The following is a 21,194-nucleotide window of genomic DNA, read 5'->3' on the forward strand; positions in this document are numbered from 1 at the left end:
TCCTGGTAAAGCTGCTAAATTGCAAATATTTTATCCAAGCAATTAAAATAACTTTTTACTCTTACAAATTAGGCATAGAATATTTAAATATAAGTGAGAGAGGGAACACTAGATATGATAATATCTGACAATGTGTTTCAAATTACAAGCAAAGTATGTGCATACATATATGAATACAGCTGTGGTTTCTCTTCAGCATTAGGTAATGTTCTTTTAATGAAAGAAAGGAGTGAAAACTCCTGCTATTCTCTTCAAAGGAAAGGCATTTATATATTTTATATAGCACTCTTTATACTGCTGTGTTACGGTATGTAATATATTGGAACTTCTCAGCCTGTGATAGACCCCCAAAGGGTAGACATGTAGGTCTAAGAGATGAAAAAAATCAAAGACATGATCTCTTGACAGAATTATATAACCTTCTCACACTGCCTCTGAACTTCATTGAATCCTCGAGGTGACAGAAAGTTGGCAGGCTAAGTAGAAGCAGCTGCTGGTGATGGCGTGGCTGAGATCTATGAATCTATTCAGTGTGATCAATGGCTGAGTGCTCAACAGCCCAGCCATTGATCACCACTCTGACCCCAGTTCCTGCTAAGTCCAGGCTGCTGGGGAGGCTGCAAGAAGCGGGGAGTGGAAAATAGAAAGCAGAACATAGACAGCAAAGGGAGGAGAAAGACAGAGGCACGAGCCCTGCTCATAAAAGCTATTCAGGAAATTGCAAAACTCAATCCGATGTGCACAGTTCTTGATCACGTGGAAGTTTTACTTCAAGGTGCATACCTGAATAACTGCTGAGAAATTCTGTTCTCTACATAGTCTGGGAAGCCTACCTTCCATGGAATTGCAATAAATGCCAGAGGTCTAGTTTCTCCATGCACCTTTGGCTGTCTCAGCTATAATATATACATGAACCTTAGTTTTCATACCCTTTTCTTTAAAATTTTCTTTAAAATATTGCATGTAATAAGTAAAATATCAACACGCAGTATATGCCAAATTTTGCCAAAGAAAGCAACAATGTAGAAAGGGTACAAGTGAGTTTTACTAAATACATTCTACTCATACTAAAAAATACTTTAACAATTGAATTTTTTCACAAAAGAAACTATTTCAGTGCAGTTGCATCATGAAAAATTACTTTTTTAGAATGGCAGAATAGATTTCTGCATGCTTTAAGTCTCATAGGTTTTATCTAATTTTCTCAGTTCACTAATAAAAATATATTTTACAGCTTTTAACTGCAAAATTTGGAAAACTGAAATGGTCTGCAAAAGACCAGGCTGGGTTCCTTCTGTCTCATGCATCTTGTTATTACTAAAGATGCTCCCAGTTAAACACTAGCAGTTTTTCTGCTACCCTTCATTGGAATAATGTGGTTTTATTAAAGTACAGAATTTAAATGCACTGCAATTGCACAAATATCATTGTTGACACAATAAGTAACGCCAAAAAGAAAATTCAGTTCATTCCATCATAAATGGGAATAAAACCACTTTTTCCACTAACATAATCACACATGAATGTGGATATACACAAGGGGCCTGATCCAGAAGTAAAAGTCCCAGTAACTAGAGCAAAACCAGTTAGTGCTTTTAAGCATGGAAGTGCCCTATAAAGGCAGAAGTCTAATTTAAGTTTAGATTTGTTTCACGAAGCTCTATTCTGAAGGAAAAATAGTTTCATATATAAAAATTGTTTAGTTTCATGTAGAAAAAACTATATGAATATCATCTACTTGCATTTAATATTCATGAAGTGGTGAAAGTGCTGACCAAGCCACTTTCTTGTCCAGGCACTAGTTGTGGCTAACCCAACAGGTCCCATCTGACAAGAAATGACACAAATGGCTGAAAAGGAGAATCCAGGGAACTACAGGTCTGTCACTGTGACCTCAGTGCTGGGGAAGGTCATGGAGCAGATCATGTTTAGTGCCATCAGACAGCAGGCGTGGGACAATCAGGGCATCAAGCCTGATCAACCAACATGAGTTTATGAAAGGCAGGTCCTGCTGGACCAACCTGATCTCCTTCTATGACAGGGTGACCTGCCTAGTGGGTGAGAGAAAGGCTGTGAATGTTTTCTAACTAGACTTTAGTAAATTCTTGGACAGTTTCCCATTATGTTCTCCTGAATAAACTGCCTTCCTATGGTGTGGATGGATGCACTTTCCCACTGGGTAAAAAACTGGTTGGGTGGTTGGGCCTAGACAGTGGTGTTGGATGGAGCTACACCCATTTGGTGGCTGGTCACCTGTGGCATTCCCCAAGGCTGGAGACAGTTCTGTTTAATATCTTTACGATGATCTGAACTTGAGGATTGAGGCCACCCTCATCCAGTTTGCAGACACCACCAAATTGTGTGACAGTGTCAATCTGCTGGAGGGCAGGAAGGCTCTGCAGAGGGATCTGGATGGGCTGGATCCATGGGCTGAGGCCAGTGGTGTGAGGTTCAACAAGGGTCAGTTCTGGGTCCTTCATTTGGGTCACAACAACCCCAGGCAGCACAACAGCCTTGCGGGCAGAGTGGCTGGGAAGCTGCCCAGTGGAGAAGGACCTGGGGATGCTGGTTGACAGCAGCTGAACATGAATGTGAGCCAGGGCCCACGGCCTCCTGGCCTGGATCAGCAATGGCGTGGCCAGCAGGGCCAGGGCAGTGACTTCCCCCTGTGCTCAGCACTGGTGGGGCCCCACCTCCAGTGCTGTGTCCTATTCTGGGCCCCTCATGACAAGTAAGACATTGAAGGGCTGGAGTGAGCCCAGAGAAGGGCAGTGGGGCTGGAACAGAAGCCTTATGAGAAATGGCTGAGGGACATGGGGCTGTTGAGCCTGGAGAAGAGGAGGCTCAAGGGTGACCTTATCATGCTACAGCTACCTGAAAGGTGACAGATGTGTGTGGGTCAGTGTCTTCTGACAAATACCGAATGATAGGACAAGCAAAAATGGCCTCAGATTGCACCAGGGGGGGTTAGAGGGGATATATTTCTTCACTGAAAGAGTGGTCAGGCATTGGAACAGGGTTCCCAGGGAAGTGGCTGAGTCACCATCCCTGGAGGTAGTTAAAAAAGCATGTAGCTGTGGTACTTAGGAACATGGTTTAGTGGTGGACTTGGCAGCATGAGGCGAATGGTTTGACTCAATGATCTTGAGGGTCTTTTCCAAAGTAAATATTATATGGTTCTATAATATCAATTAGATTATAAGACTGCATTTGGAGTCAAAATGCTTAAAGCAGAAAAGAAAATGAATTCATATTTTCACCAGGAGAAAGCCACATCCTATTTGTTGTGTTATTCTGATGCATGTGCTAATACTTATTTTTTTTCATTTTCATGTATTTCCTTTCATTATATAGCAATTGAACTATAAATATAGCTGTTATTAAGATATAGTTTCCAAGTACAAAGAATCAGAGGAAGACATGCTTTCTTTTGTTCTGGTGGAAATTGGGAGCATTTCCAGTGGTACCATTGGGATTACAGTATTGTAAAAATGAGACAGAATTACATTCCTAATATTCCTTCCTACCATGGCTTAATATCCTTCTCTCCATGTCCAAATGCTCTTTCATTTTTGAGCACTTCTAAGTCAACAAAGATGCATTGTCGTGGTGGTAACTGTTGGTTAACACTGGCATGAAAATAACTGAATTAACTGGTTGGAGTACAGTTCCTTATTTCATTATGTGACTGATATTGAGCCATGTTATTTCTCTTTCTCAGTGCATAACACTTAATAATTTGCACAGCAAATTCTTTCACTGTGAGATATGTTTTAAGGTTTGAATGAAGGGAAGTAGTAAACCTAACAATTTTACTCACAAAGATAAATAATTATTGTTTGATCACCTTCACCTCTAATGAGTGCATCCCTTAGCACCTGCATAAAATGTGATTTTCAAATCCAAATTTAGTATACATTTAACACATGCTACTACTACTATAGTTGTTTATGATTCTGGTTTTGATCTCAGTATGCAGACCTTTGGCCATGTCAGTCCTGCCTATCTCAGGTATCCTTTATAGGATCTCATTGCATCCGCCAGTACAAAAAACACCGTCTTGCATTTAGCTTTAGAAATAATCTTATCAGGACAATTTTTTTTTACAAAAGTTCTCAAAGTTGATCTCACATACTCCACTGATTCCAGATGTCAGGAGATGTTCTTGTCTGCAAATCTACCTGCTATCACATTTCTGACCTGGGTAGATATCTCTCTTACTCTTTTTGGGCTCTTCTGTTATGTATTCCCTCATCCATCTGCATTCAGTCCTATAGTTTAATGACTTCTACAGAAATTTTCTTTATTTTTATCTTACAGGCAGAAAAAATATTCATGTCATTTTGCTTGAAATTCACACCATATAAATGATTTTTTTTAATTGCATTTCCTGCAGCATAAATGAGAGCATGGTAAGTCAGCCCAGAGAAACTCCAGGACACCCACAGCTGGATAAATTCCCGCTGTTCACTTCTGTCTTGCCTGTAGGCATTTTTTAACAGTTTTCAGTTCACGTGCACTTTTACCTCTTGTTTAATTTTAATTTGTCTTACAACATAATAATACCTTTGGGAGTTTTAGTGCTGCAGTAAGAGCATACATAAATTCTGTGTATACATGTACATATGTGTGTGTGTGCATAACATACACAAAAACTGAGCAGTGCCTCCCCTGTAGTAATTCTAGCTTGGTTAAGCTTTAAAAAAAAATATATGGTCACTTGCATAAACATTATGCTTTATAGAAAGGGTGTTTAAACTCGAGTGGGGTTGAAACTAAGTGACTGGAGAAGTGAGCAGAAACTGCTGCAAGCAATATACCAAGAGGGAGTCTGCACCCCAAGGAGAGGAAGGAGAATTTGTTGAGCACCTGGAAGTAGGAATTAAAAAAATGAGTCTTGAGTGTTTTACTCAGCTTTTGAATTTTCCTGTCATCCTACCCTGTCTCTCTCACACAAATTCCTCCCCCCTTCAGCAAATATGAGAAATGGACCTGCAGCAGCCACAGGTGCCACGCTCCATGTCCTCTTCTTGAAGACAAGAATTTCAGGCTGCAAAGAGACAGGGTCAAGGAAAACAGGCACTTCTCCTAAGAAAATGTTTGACTTGGTTGGCCAGGAGGATACTCTGTGATGAATACCTGGATCACAGCAGCTCTTGGAGAAGTGGGAGAGACAACTGCTGGGCAGTGGGAGGATGCCAGCACTTCTGCTTGTGCTGGAGGGAAACAGGAGAATTTTTAAATTATAAAGAATGTAGTTTATTATACTCAGAATGAGGGAGGGGATGGGGTTAGGTTAAAACAGACTAAAGAAAAATCTACTTAGAGAAGGAATGAAAGAGGGGAAGGAAACAAACTATTACTGAAAAGTAGAGGCAACCCATAGCAAAAATTTGTGAACTGCTGATAAGAAATCTAGTGAGAACTGTGTGTCCCCTACAGAACTGTGTGACATGCCTTAGTTTAGAGATTACATTGTATTGAGCTCTACTATACCCTGTGGAAATCACACCCTCACCTAAAACTGTTTAAAAAAGTTTTATTTTTGATTATTTCACATAAACACAAACAGGTAAGAGATTAATAAAGTTTAAAGTACCTTTTAGCAAGTCTGCTTTTTGTACAGGTAACTTATTCCTAATATTTGTTGGCTACATCTTTTGTACAGTCCTAGACAAGAGTCAAAAGGATAGCGAAATATGTTCCAGAACTGGAATTTTTTTACACATTTACAGCAAAATCACACAAGGTCAAAAAAATGTCCTTTAATGACATGACACTGTTCTGTGAGGGTTTTTTGCAATATGTTTGTCCTAGTTCCAGCCAGAACAGGGTTAATTTTTTGCAGTAGCCAGGAGGGGCATGGCCAGGACAAGGAGGTTATTCCCTACCACCTCACATCATTGCCAGGGATTGGGGGAAAGGAGTCTCTTGAGTCTCTTTTCCAGAGGAAGGGAAGGGCTTGCAGGGTGGTGTGGCTGCAAGTCAGGTCACAAGCTCCTCAGTGAGCATATTTGCATGTGAATCACTGTCTTGTTTGCACACTTTTATTATGAATATTGCTGCTACTCTTCATTTTCTTATCTCATTGTCATTTCTAGTAAATTGTTCTTATCTCAACAGACAATCTTTGCCTTTTGTGCCTCCACTAGGATGGGGAAGGAGAAGGCACAGGTGGATTTAGTGGGAGTACCAAATTGGAGAACACCCTCCCTAAACCACTACAATCTTGTACAAAGTCTCCAGTTTATAAAGTCTTCAAACAAGGAATATATTGTTTGGCCTAGATTTCCAATTGTATGACATAGATCATTTCAGCAATAAAAAAATATTATTATAAAGACTATGTAACAGATTCTCAGATAGTGGAAATCAGCATCGTTCTTCCTAAGTTACATGAATCAACAAGTGGAAGAAGTTATACTACAAACATTTTGAAATACTTACTTTTTCATAGATATCAAAATGTTTAGGTTAAATTTGGGGTTTTTAAAATTCTTTATTTTACAATACAATTTCAAAATCTGAACTTTAAATGATCCCTATGGCACAGTGTTGTCTGTTACATATTGTTAATAATTATATATAAAGCTCATCTTAGATATACAAAGTTGCAAGGAGATACTTATTTTAAACTACTGAGAGCATCCTGTAAACTGAAATAGTATTTATTTATAAAGTTAGACCTATAAATTTCAAAGACCTATATATGTATCTCTCCAGAAGTACTGATGCGAAAAAGCATTGTAGATTCAGTAACTTTCAGCTTTTTCTTCAAAATCCTGAAAAAATAACAACTTCACTGGTTGATTGAGAGACAGTGCTGTCATATGACATAGGCCCACAAATGGTCCTCAGCTTTGGTACCTGAGCTGGGAAAGTCTCCCCATATCCATAATAAACATCCCATATATGATGAACTTACATTTTCCTGTATTTTGCTGATAAATTGATGCTTTACATTTTCTGATATCTTGAGTTATGAAGCCTCTAAAAGAGCTGCTGTGGCTCAGATGAGATAAACTGTAGAAAGTGACTTCATGTTGCATGGTCAGGGAGGTTGATCAGACTTTGTTATCATTGACAAGATGTGGAGTGGTTCTGACTCTGACTCCATTATACCTCTCTGGAACAAAATGGTCCAAGACAGCTCTGTACTTACCAGGGGGTTTCCAAAAATCTTTAGGACAGCAGTAATCTGAGGCCTTATTAAAAAGTGAGCTGTGATAGTTGCTTACATACAAACAGATGAACAGCTGTGAAAAACACACGTTGAACAAAAAGCAGTGTAGAATATTTTCTTTAATGCAAAAAAGCAAAACTAACTATCTAGGCAATCTTCAAAATAGGCCGAATTACGTTTTAATGCTTTATGCCTATCTCTCTTTCCTCAATGTTTGACTATAATCCAAACAAATTCAATCCTTCTAATGCATTTCTATGTTTTTCACAATGGACACTAAGGCAGCATTAGGAACTTATCTCTGTTTGCCCTTTACCTTGATGGTGACATGTTTGCAAACCAGACAATATTCTATGTCAGAACCATCAAGATTTCCCATAACCTGAATTTAGTAATCCCCATGTACTTTTAGCTTCCTGACTCTTTTTGCTGTCTGCATTTCAATAAGGAGTCCCTACTATCTGCTCATCACTTCTAATTACTTTTATTTTAGCCCATGTTCCTGGTTTCTGGGCCAAGAACTTTAAAGAACTATGATGTACTCTGACGAAGCATTTAATCAGGGCTGAGTAATCCAACAAAAAGCTTTTCAGGGCAGGGTGGAATATGGGAGGAACCATATTGTCTGCCCAATTATTATGTTTCCTGTTGTCAGCCCTGAAAGAGTTCCTGCAGGGACCAGAAGACCTGCCCATTGATGGGAAGAGTTCCCAAGTAAGAAGAAGCCTTGTGAAAAGGGAGTGGTGGCAGAAGACAACATAAAATCAGAGAAGTAGGGGAGAAACAGTGGAAGGGAAGCACACACACTTTCCAACTCCTAAAGCTTTTGTCATAGGAGTGCAAAACTCTCTAGAAATATTTGTGGCTGTGGGTGAGGGGCAGAGGAAACCTAACCATTAATTCCTAAGAGGTGTTATCAGATGCATCAGGGTTTGGCTGTAAATTTGACTACATTGCTGTGGTGCACAGAGAAATGAGTGAAGAAATATCTGATTAAAGTGTACATTGCTGCTCAGGCAACTGAATGTTGCCATAGCAATTGAGATGAAATGTGCAAAGAAGTGAGATAATTAAATCTAACCCCTTTAGTAGTTTTGATAGTCAATGCACTGCCAATAGGAAAAGTTATCTACAGTGTTAAAGATAAAACATACTCCTTGTGGAAGTTCTCCTTGCTGGTATTTTGTTGCTCTCTTTTTAAATACTTTGCTTCAGGTACCTAATTTGAATGTTCTCTTTAATAATCAAATACAGTTTTGACCTTGGTCGAAAGCCTAGGACTTTTGCTGCCTTATTGTATTGTGGGAAGCGTGTACACAGCAAATCCAGAAAGTTTTCTTCACCCTTCCTCCGTGTGCAGTACAGTAAAGCCCAGGCTGTCACCTCAAAGCCTACAGTTCAATAACATCTAGAACGTGCTGCCCTCTTCAGGAGCCCGTGATCAGAAATGGGCAGTTTTCTGTAATGCTCCAGAAACTGGAGCCAGCAAACAGGAACTACAGTGGCACTGAAAACAGTTATAACCTAAATAGACAAATCTGATCTTTCAGAAAGGAGATCAAAGACATGTTAGCATTTCTTTAAATTTGAGAGCTGGGTGATCATACACATACCCAGACAGTTATTTATTTCAGCCAGTGAAAACAAAATTCAGGAGAAGCTTTGACTCACTTCTTCTAAACTAATAATTTTGTATTCTGTATACCAGCAAATAATTTGTTAATCAAAATTTTTTGTATCCAAAGACTTCATGCATTAGCCATCAAACTAAACTTACTTTCAGCTGCTCTGGTCACCTGAAACCATCTAAGTACTTAAACTGTGATTTAGTAGGACATTAAAACATATACTTAACTCTAAGCACAAACATTGCTGCAATGCCTTCAGGAGGACACCCGTGTGAAAGTATTGAACAACTCGTGTCAGCCTGGCGGATTGCATACCTGGCTGATAGGTGGGGAGGGGCCCACAATTTTCAGTTCACATCTTACAACACCGTAAGTCACGTTCTAGAATCTTAATAATTAAGTAGGTGAGAACTAGAGACAAAATCTTTTGCGAATATAATTCCTTTTGAAGTCAATGAGAGCTTTTGTTCATTTATGAAGCAGTGACATTTTATTGGTTTACAAATAGCTTTGGAAAAATAAATCACAGCTTTGTGGCAAGGGGACTGAAAAGCTGTATGGAGGAAAGGGAACTATTACTTTACCGAAATGAATGGATTTTTTTTTAGTAAGAGCCCCAGACAGGCAGTTGATAAATGTGTGCCTCACTCAAACAGCATGTTTGCAAACTCAGAGGGCTGAGGAGCAGAGATCTCTGGGAAGCACTCAGAAGCCAGTGCTTTGTGGGAACTTGGCTCCACTGAAACAGATGTTCAAAGGATTAATTTTGAGCTTACGTGAAATATTGTTTGTTTGGCTCAGAGGGATCCTGTTTTCCTGTGTTTTGTAAAGGGAGCAAAAGAAATATCCCGTGCTACATCTGACATGAGCACTTTGAAGAAGGTATAGCCCATGAAGAATGGAGCAAAAGCAGCATTTTACACTGCCTCTGTAGATGCTGAGATTCAAGGCTGCTGCAGGCCAATGAATCCTCACGTGAAATAGAGCAGCCCTCAGGGACTGTTCTAACTTACACGAGCTTGAGCCAGGCTCCCTATTTCTTGTGCTGTGTGCAACCTAGATTAAGTCTGAATTTCTGCAGCATTGGAAACTCCCTTTTTTGCCCAAGGTAAACTCCTTGAACGGAAATAACTTCTTTACTGTGCTGTGGAATTCTTCTCTATCTGGAGTCTCCCTTACCTTTAAATACCCATAGTATTTCAACCACATGTGCCACCATTCATCCAGTGGTACATGTGGTCATGGTGAGAACCTGGAATTGATCTATCATTTATCTGAGTTTTTACGTTTTCCTCTTTAAAGGTAATAGTCCTATGTAGACCTCAATTTTTTTTTTTTTTTGCAAGTGGCTTGTGACTGCTCTCTTGGCTCTAGTAACATTTTCTCAACATAATATTTAATTAAATTCCTTAATTCTCTCCCTTGCATGTTTACCTAAAGATTTAATTTTCTCAAACAATGAAAACAGTTAGGAATAATAAGTGAGTTGTAAGTGTTCTTCCTTCTTTGGCACAAAACTGTTTTACCTCAGAAAACCTTATATGAGGCAGATTCTATACCATTTCAGCAGGAGTAAAGTTGTATTCTGTGTGAGAAATGATCACAGAATTTAGCCTATTATCCTGAAAACTTTTTATTCTCAAAGTGCACAATTGACATAGCACATGAAATCACAGAGAAGTCTCTGTGTAGGTACTGAGTGAAAGTGATCACTCCCTCTCCGTTCAGCCTTTAGTGCAGGGAATGGGAGCAGTGATTCATTTCTTTCTAAAGAAAACAGAATAGCCATGATGTCAGGAGTAAAACAGACTGAAAGGGGTCACAGAAAAGAAGGAAGTGAAGAGAGTTAACTAGTTATCCATTCTTCCATTTCCACACCACAGTTAAAGCATGCTGGTGAGGTGTGGGGTACTCAGTACTTCCTCAGGACCCAGTCTGACCATTGCAAACTGAGAACTCATGAGCAGTATTATTCTGAAGCAAAATGTAAAGGCTGACCAGTTGTTTTAATAGTAATGGAATTTCTTCAATACTAATACAAATGTCTCAATGAGTTAGGAAGAAAGCCTTTAGCAGGTCATTGATGATTGTCTCTTCTGATCATAACCCTTTATGCTCATGTTTTCTCCTGCTCCATTGCAGAGTGACAGCAAGCCTGTGGTTTTATTTTTTAAAATACAGTCACAAGTTGGATGCCAAGATCCTATGTCTGTATTTTGTGAACACTATGCAGATAAATTCCAGCTGGCATGCAGATATGCACAGATATGCAAAATAACTTGTGTTTTTTCTAATCCAGTACCTGTTAAGTACATGTAATACATATTTGGGGCTGCATTAAACTATTGATCTATGATTTGAACACGTATTTTTATTTTTTGTTTTGATGATGATGACTGTTTGGCAGTTAGAATTCCTGCAGGTAAGAATATAATAACTAATAACACTTTCTTTGCTTTCTAGGGTCCTTATGGCAGAATGATGAAATCCATCTTTTCCAGAATGGTAAGCAAAAAAAGCCTTTTCTGTCTCTGATAATACAGAACAGAAGGTAAATTCTTGTAAGAAAGGATTGCCAAATTGCTTGAGAAATAACTGTACTGTACAATTTCATAATTATATGGCTTATACAGCTGAAAATATTTGAATATTCAAATCCTGTAAGCTACCTAGAAAAGATTTGCAGAACATTATGTTAATTATTCAAAAGAAAATATGGGAGGATTTAGCATCCTTGCTAGAAATGCTGATGACCACAGAATGCTCAACTATTTATTTTTAATAACAACTATTTGTAATGTATAAATTCCCTTGAACATAACTATCTCTCTTCTTTAGGCTGAAAAGGGGTGACTTTCATAGTGTGTTACTATTTGAACTGTATAAAATTGATCTTTATTTATGTTTCACTACAGCTTTGCTGTATGTATGAATTTAAAAACATGTAGTTTACAAACATAAACATCACTTCTGCATGCTATCATGTTGCTTTAAAAAGATGGTTCCATCTTTCATTCTTTTTTTTTTAATGGCTGAAAAAGGCAGTATTTATTTTGCCCCTTGATCATAACACCTTTACAATCAAATAAAAAGAAAAATTCTTCATACTGTATGTGTAAAGGTCACCCTAAAATAATACTTCTGAACAAATTACTGAATCCTGTGAGTACATTGCTAAGGAGAAATGTTTTCCAACGGGTCTTGGGCGTTCACTTTACAAAAAATATCCTTTCCCACTACATAAAAATGTAATCTGAAACCAACATAAAACCATCATGAAATGAAACTATTGTGGAAACTAAAGTGTAAAGAAATATTACTTGAAAAATATCTCATTGAAGCACAAATTTTGACTTAAAATGTACTTCTGAGTGTTACATTTGAAAGATCTTCCACCTTATCCCAAAAATAACTCAGGATTCCTTAAAAAAAGGAGATTACTCACAAAATTTAATCCATCAGAGCTTAAAACAATGATTTAAAATGTGTGACTAATTTTTCATTATATCTGATAGAAAGAGTACCAAAATTGCCAGTGTTCAAGAAAACCAATATCAAAACACAAGCTTTGTGACAACCTTTAAGAATTATTTCTGATCAGCATAGAGGGCTAGTTGTTCTTTGAAACCTTTTTCCAGGAAAGTAAAGCCTGCAGGTGAAGCTGTTTTGATGCGCTTGGGTTTGACCTGTAGCTCTACCCCTCTGACAATAGCAGCGAGGTCTGCTTTGGCAAGGTCTGTAATGCACTTTTACCTGCCTGCTAAGAGGGAAAGAATGGGGTATTTCAGAACCATCATGCCTGCAGATCCTTCAGGGGCATATCTGTGATTAAAGAAAGAGAAAAGTCATGTTAAACCAGGGGTGGGGGTGACATAAAAAAGAAAAATAAGAGAACAGTCCAAACAGGCATGAGAACTACATTTAACCTCTTTCATCCACAAACATAAAAATGTTCAAGAAGAACTCGAGAGTCATTTTTAATCTAAAAGATTAACTGTGTGACAGTTAAGTATGTTTGGGATTAAACCATCAAAGGGCCTGCCTCTTTTGTGTGTATTTGCCTATTAGCAGTGGGCCCTTGGCACAAGGATTGTACGTAGGTTGCAGCCACAGACACTTGCACTGCTACACCCTTCTCTGCAATGTTCATTAGACAAAAATATTGTCAAAGGTAAGTGTTTGCCAGCAGCTTTAGTCTACTTAAAACCATTGTAGCCTGAGGCTGGTTTTGTGAAGAAGGCTTGGGGGAAGGGAAGAAGAGAGACACAGCATTTCATTTTTTCATAAAAACAAATGTATTCAGCCAGTATCCTGATCTGAGGTAATTTTTAACTCTACATTTGCATGTTAATTGAAATTATAATTATTTTTATTTTGAGACCAAATGTGTGATCGACACTACAAGTGAAGCAGATAGGACAAAAACTTGGACTTTAAGGGTTACTTCAACAAAGACAGTAATAGATTATTTTGGGTAGAATAAATCTTTATACATATAACCATGTACACCTCAATGAATTTTCTCTGTCCTGCTCAGGAGTCCAGGGTCACTCTGTTGATTATGGATTTCCTTTATGTAAATATTATTTCAAATATAAATATATTTTCAAGTTGGGTATCTTTTGTTTAAGGAATGAGAAACTGAGCTTCATCACATTACTTCCTTTCAACACGGCAAGGCTTTCTCTAATCTTAAAAACAAGATAAATATCACAGAATAAAATAAATTGTTGAATATATAATTAATACCACTTTAAGAAAATACACTTACCTTCTCATTTCTAACTCTACCTCTGCTTAATGTATAAAGATTAAATGCACATTACTATGAGCAGTCATAACATTTAGATTTTAATCTAAAAATGGATTTTTTTCTATATATGTTAATAAATTATCTGTTACCTCAAATTATTCCTAAATATGTGCCATTTTGTGGTAACATTTCATCAAACATATAAACATTTTGTCATAAATTTTTAATTCCACAAGTTTTAATATATGGAAAGTCATCAGATTAACTGAGAACATAAAAGACCCACTAACACACAGAAGACAGCTGCAGTTAAAAACTGAAGAAGACAAAAAAATAGTTCTCACTTTCTTCTCAATTAAAACTCTGCAATTATTCTTTGAGATTATAGATCTCTGTTGGGATTCTGGTTATACAGAACTTTTTGGTTCATTTCACAGGAATAATATTCATCTTAATTAGTAAAAACAATTGATGGGCTTTTCTCTTTCTTACAAGAGGGAGTTCTCTTGGTGTACTGATTATGAGTAGTAGATTATCCTGATAAATGAAAAGTTCCTGTCTTTCTGAACAGCAGCTGAATATGTTAGCTGTCTTCAGCCTTGTAGCTTCTTTGTTAGACATCACCTTGTTGAGACAGAATGACTTACTTGGTAAGTGGTTGACCTGATTTTTTTGTCTGGCACCCTAACATTGCTGGGCATTATGCCAAGATGGATTCTGCAGCTATTTATGACTACATTCAAGGTTCAGCTATGCAAATCACAACTATTAGCCAAAAAAGCAGAGCAGATTTGTTTTTTAAATATTTCCATAGCTCACAAGGTCAAAGCATTTGTTTTCACAATTTAAAAATATAGTTTTTTTAAGTAATGATCAGTAATTTTTAAAGAGATTGTCACCTTTAACATTTGATTTAGACTGATTTAGAAAGTACGTAAACATTTTTCCTCGTGTGCTACAAAACACTAAAAGGAACATGACCTGTGACAGAAGATCTTTGGAGAGTGCAGCCTTGCTGCGAGGCCATCCTGATGCAGCTGCCTGCAGGAACGGCACAGAAGGGCAAGGACCAAAGCCTGCCCTGCCCACGGCGTGGGCACACCCACACTGCCTGCACCTCCTTGCTGGGCCTGAAACCAGCCCTGAATCCCACACAAGTGCCCAGGCAGGATGTACTCACCATTATGTTTGCCTGACATTTGCCAGACCTAAACTCGCCCAGCATCTCTCTGGTGGATTCTGCTCGCAGGTACAGTGACACAGTGGCCCGTGGATCTGTCCTTGCATCACGCACTGAAAGGGTGGTGCTGGTTTGCTGGAATTCAGCTTGGGGATTTCTGTGGGGTTTGCTGTCCTCCCCCATTGCCATGACATTCAACCCCCACGCAGACTGAAAAGGAAAAGTTGTGCAATTTCAAAAGGAGGCAGTGCTACAGAAGTCCTTTGGGATGGGTTTGCCATTTGCTCTGTGTGCTCTCCAGGGTCCATCCTGATTTGAATCCTTTCATTGCTATCATCCTGCAGAGTAACTGCTGTTTTGTCTCAGTTCTAGAAAGTAATAATGAAAACATATTTACAAAACTAGCAATGGTATACGTTATGTAGTAACAACTGTGTGTACAGAAAATTGAAATGTGATTTAAACACATATAAAAATGATTACTCGTAAGCAGAAATTGAAAAGCAGTTATGTGCACAAGTTGTTACAAGATGGATTTTAAAAAGACATATATCTCTACCATATCCTAATTTCCTGACAAACCTAACAAAAGTATTAATAAACCTTACACATGTGTCAACAAACTTATCTATTAAAAATACTCAATTACAAAATAATAATTCCATTCATCCAACAGTTAAAGATTTTTCAACAATATAATACAAACAGGCAATAGATAATAACTAATATAGAATAGAGAGGCATGGGAATAATGATAATATAGACTACATATAGTAATCAGTATACTACATTGAGACATTTCCTCTTAAATAAAAGGGAAGCAGATTTAAAACCAAGCAGAGTCTGTTTTCTAATAGGGGTTTGGGCAGAGGCTGGGTTAGGTCCTCAGACAGAAGCTGACGTGGGAGCACACCAGACAAGCATCCTTCACAGAACATCAAGGGTGGAAAAAGGCTGCTTAATTTCTTGATTGTAATATAAAATAATTAACAAGACTGAACCACTGGTTCATTTCTTTGACTAAAATAACAGGTTAACATAAAAAACCTAAACCAAATAGTTGTTTTAACAGTTTGCCTTATCAGTCAACAGTTTTCATTATAGTTGTAAAACAAAAAGCATTTTTTAAATATTCTGTTGAAGAAGACTCTGAATGTGAGTTAACAGTGGCTGAGCACGGTTTTAATTTGTGCGATGCTTTTTATTCATCACCTGAGTTCTGTGAGTCGTGGTGAAACAATGTTTTTCAGCAGAAGGGAAAGAATTACGGGAGAAATGTGCATGAGTGCAGCATAAGGCCAATTAAGATAAAGTAATTGGTCAAAGTCTTATTTCTTTGTTTTAGTTACCATCCACTCTAGAGCAGGGCTCATTGATCTTAGTGGGGTTACTTCCTTACAAACTGCAGGACTGGGAGTGTAGAGCTTCCCTGAATCATCTGTAACAGTACAGCTCCGTAATTCTAACAAAGTGTGAAAGAGGCTTCCAACAAAGTAGGGAAGATATTTTAAAGTGGGTCAAAAAAAGATAGGTTGAATTGGGAATATGGAGATTTTCCATCGAATTCATAGGATTTGTATGAAGAAGTAGAATTTGATCCTTATTAATACAATACAAAGCCTTGGAATTTATTCATTGTTAAACTTCTGTGCGTTAGCCAATTCTTTTTTAAAGAGTCCCTTCTCCAACGAGAGTCACAGAGCCCTATGTTAAGGTAAACATTAGCAACTCTGTCCACAGTCAAATCTAAATAATACTTAAGAAACTAAATCCAAGACATTAGCAATAAAAATACTTAGCATGTATTTGTTTCCTGGGAGCCTACATGGAAATTGAATTCCACTGACTGCACTTACACAGAACAGAATTCAATTAAAAAAAAATCCACCTGAATTCCATGCTGTGAAAAGCCCTTGCAAATATATTTTAGGGACTTTGGATGTGGAGCCTGGACACAGTTTTGTTTTATTTTATTTTTTAATGGAATCAGTCTTAATGTCTAAGGTTATTCTTTACTTGCCTCTGCTGAACAGTTTTCACATATAAGCCAACAGAGGACAACTCGTTATTAAAGAAGTCAGCAGGTGTCCTGTGCTCTGAAACATATTAAATAAAAAACTCAACAGGATCATGTTGACTGTGAGCTCCACAAAGAAATTAAATAATGAAGACAGCAGCTCTTCAACGAAGACAGGTTTTCATAAGTAAAAAAGTCTTGTCACAAGATGGAAAATTCTCCTACATGTTTTTACTGGAATCTGTATTCTGGCATTTTCTGAAAATGGGCAGTCTACAGATTCGAGACCCTAAAACTTTCTGACTGGAATCTTATGCATTAGAGAGTGGCAGGAACTGAGTAGTCCAAACCTGCTCTTCTCTTCACACTTTCGTCGTTGGTCAGCAAAAGAACCATTGCAAAATGGCCTTGTTATCATTCCAAAGTTTGTTGAAGTGTCTTACCCATGTCAATATTAATATGAAGCACTCCTGCAAAATACAAAAAAAAAAAGTCCATTGTATTTTTAGTTAATATTTTTTTCAATGTATGAAGTGTTCCAACTACAGAAACATTTAAAACACAAAGTCTTTTTCACTTTAAATGTATTTTCTGATAAGATAACTTTAAACCTTATTAGGAAGATTAAGAACTAATATAAACACAGTTTTGAACTTCCCACTTATTCTGAGTTGTCAAGTAATTGAGCCAGCCAAATGTTTTTAGAGTGGGCTTTAATATAAGGAATCACAAAATTTATTGGGTGTTAATTTATTAAAAATTTTGTCATGCAATAATTGTTTGAAGAAAATTGACAATTAAGAAACCTAACTAAGCTTCTTTTTGAAGAAAAATTAAACTTGATTTAATTCTCTTTGGAAAAATAAAAGTTGACTTCAATAGAAGTAGGTCTGGGCAACTCGGAGTTGATTGGAAAATAAATTATCCTAAGTGCATCCAGACTCACCAAGCATCTTTTAGAAACAGTGTGTTCATAATGAACCAAAGTCTTCTGACAGCTTAATATGACTTTAAAATAACTAATAAGAAAAAATATTGCAAAACCTTTGTTGACCAGGTGTTTTCCCTTTTTATCAATACAATATATTCCTATAATGGCCATCCCATGCTCTGTCATTAAAATGTGAGTTTTCCTTTCAGGTGCTTTGTCTCAGACATATGGAATTCTCATCTGCAGTTTTTACCTCCAGCCTCCCACGTTAATCACACAGGGCTTCTTGGAGAACAGTTTGCTGCACACACGATTCCACAATCTGGGCCTCAATGAGTTAGTATGGCTTTATCAAAACAATTAAAAACTTCTCCAAAACTCCCCACTAATTTTAATACAAGATGACACGTTGCCCTATATTTGTGCTTTCTAAGTTAATATTGTTGTTGGGAATAAGTATTTGTAGGACTGTGGATATGGTCTTGGTTCAGCAGAAGTTTGCTGACCTAGCCCTGTGTGTTTGCAGAAGAGGCCTCAGCTTATGTTAAGTTATGGGTGAGAAGTTCTGATGTTGTGGTGCCATTCATCCTTACCAATAATTTATTCCATAGCCATACTCATTCTTTCAGGAAGGAAAAAAACCCAACAATTCTCAAACACTAATTCTTCCCTAGACACAACCTAAAGTTGAATTAATTAGTGTCTGCTAATCTCTTGTTGTCAGCCTGATGCTTCATGTGTGGGTAATTGTGTGTTTAACAGAAAAATTTCCCAGAAAGGTCAGAGTAAACCACAAAATGTGTACGGTTATATGCACTTCAGCCTGAATGTGTGATGAAAAATCTTCCTCCTACCACTTTTTCATTCCAGTTGCCATTCCCATATCCCCCAGGAAAAAATCCATCGTGATCCTTATCCTTCCTTAAATGAGGCATGTGCACGTGAGTCTGCCTGGGTCAGGAGTTCTCCCAGTGCTCCATTACAGCAACCCAGGGCCCAGAGCAAGGATCCCTGTCCTGCAGGGGCTGTCAGGGGCCCTGCTGGAACCCAGACCCAACCCTGAGCTGGGAGCTGGAGCAGCAGCCGGGCCGAGCACGGGCTGGCAGCTCCGTCTGTGCCAGTGTCCAATGCTGCAACCCCACGTCTGCAAAGTGTGCGAGTGTGGGAGCTCCCCTTGGAGAGCTCTTGAGTGAAGCACAGATGGCAATCTCCAAGCGCCTTGGAAGACTGAGTGACCAAATAAATTGAATTCATTCAGTCACTTTCAAGACATGTCGTCCTTGTGTTGCGTTTTGATCCCGTGCTGGAGTAAATGTATGATTAAATTTTTATTAAAAGGTAATGCTCCTGTTCTAATGATGGTTAATTATATATAATTAAACTGAAAGGATTAATAATATTAAACATTTCATCAGAGCTAAAGGTAAATATAAATACATATATTGTAGTGTGATTTAATATGTGTATATACCATTGAGCCTATATTTTCTCTAATGCATTATGTAAAAGAGCAAATGAATAAAATAATACATGAAATAATATTATATTCCAGGTACTATGTAAAATAAATGTCTGGTTCATTACTACTACATTCAGAAAATCCATCTGATTTTTGGGGTGTAATATGTCAGGAATAGTTGAAGTAATTTTAAAAATTCTTATAAAAAATCCCTATTAAGTAGATGCATACACTTCCTTGCTATGTCACCCTTCCCTGTGAAAAGTTAATTACAATGCTAAATGACCTACATTTTTGACCACAGAGTCATAGATTACAATTTGGAAATACCTAATTTCCAGCTAACATTGAATCCATACATCTTTATAGGCCTAGCTTCTGATTTTCAGAATCTTTGAAACAGACCTTAAATATTCATACAGAGGGTATTCTTTTTGCATTGCTTATATCTGAGAGATTTAACCTCATTTTGACTCTTTTTAAAAACTTCAGTGTTTAATGTCACAACAACACAACTTGATCTCTACCCTTGTTTTGAACAATAATATTCATTCCACTTGTGATTTCTGCAAATCAGACACAGTTAATCTGTATCTCCAGATGTAAAATGCTGTGAATACACAGAAACTCTGTCCTGTAAAATGCTATGCCTTAACATAGTTTAATAAGCTGAGAAATGTGTTAGCTTTTTAAATAATTCCTTTAAACTGCATAGTTTGAAATCACAGAGATGTTTCGGATTCTGCAAACTATAAGGAACTAGTATTTTTCTAGCAATATCCAAAGGCCCTCAGAAGAATTTTAAGGATTTTTTATGAACCTCGGTATGCATTTTTTAGCTACATTTTGGCATTGTTTCATTGTCACTCCAGTACAACTCAATCCGTTTATTTTATAATTAAAAGCAAGGAAATAGTAACAAAAATACATAATATATGGTACTCGTGTTTATAATAGAAACATCCATAAAGAAAGAAACATGTTCTAACTCTTCTCATTACCCCAAAGGGAATTGCATCTTTAATCACACAAAGCACAACGGCTTTCTAATTTTGTTTAAAGTGTTTCAGTACTTACAAAAACCAGATCAGGTTATTGTAAATCTAGAGCAAATTAGAATCATTGGCCTCTGCTCAGCTGTATTCAAGAATACTATGTAAATCATAAATTTAATGGCATACTGAGACACACATCTGTTTCTATTTTGTAGAAGTTAATAATCTAACTTCAGAGTATTTAAACATTACTTTCATTAACTGGAAAATTGTGAAAAATAGGGACTGCTGTAAGTCATGAGTTGCAGCATTATGCTCAGGGAAATATAAAAACTGGGATTCTCTACAGTAAAGCCTAAGTTTCTAAGAGATGTGCCATTGTCTGTTTCTTGACCTTGCAGCTCCTCTGTTTACCAGGGAAAACTCACACAAACAGAGCTGCACTGCCAAGGAGAATCTGCACCTGCACGTGGTAGATTCCCATTTGTGTTTTTAGTAGCAAATGCCTTTCACAACAAGGAATAGATGGTGCCTGCATTCCCTAAACTTGTATAGATAATGACCTAATGGCTTTTCCTACAGTTAACATTCTGAATCCAGGTAAATAATCTGTGGATCAATATACACACTGCAAGTGATTTTAAAGATATTTTGGCATTAGAACTGATAAAACTGTTATGCTGCATAAATCAATTCCCAGTACATGCTTACTTTTATACAACTTACTTTTTTGGTCTAATGTGTACTCTGTCATATAAGTTGTCTCATACTAAAGTTCTTATTGAAAAGTTTGTTAATTTATTAATATCTTAAACTGTATTTACAAATGAGGCATCATGCACAATTTATGTAATTTGAAAAGAACCAATTGTGTGTGATTTGTTGGAGAAACATTATCAGTATTTTCAACATTTTCTTTGTTGTAAAGACAGTAGTTTTTATGTTTAAAAATTATGTCACAAATGTAATTTCTAACAGATATTTTTCTCTTCAAATAATCTCTTTATTAAAAGACACCCAATCTTTGGGAAGTCAAATGCCACTTATG

The 21,194-nt window shown here is 37.3% G+C and overlaps 1 protein-coding gene across 1 annotated transcript in view; it reads left to right on the top strand.

Moving 5' to 3' along the window:
• Positions 1 to 11,297: 11,297 nt before the first annotated feature.
• ADGRL2 (adhesion G protein-coupled receptor L2) overlaps positions 11,298 to 21,194 on the top strand; it is a 174,819-nt gene continuing 164,922 nt past the window's right edge. Inside the window, exon 1 of the mRNA XM_063407360.1 lies at positions 11,298 to 11,316. The gene's annotated coding sequence lies outside the window, so the exon portion shown is untranslated. The remainder of the gene's footprint in view (positions 11,317 to 21,194) is intronic.

The sequence above is a fragment of the Prinia subflava genome, chromosome 10, assembly GCF_021018805.1.
Source record: "Prinia subflava isolate CZ2003 ecotype Zambia chromosome 10, Cam_Psub_1.2, whole genome shotgun sequence".
NCBI lineage: Eukaryota > Metazoa > Chordata > Aves > Passeriformes > Cisticolidae > Prinia > Prinia subflava.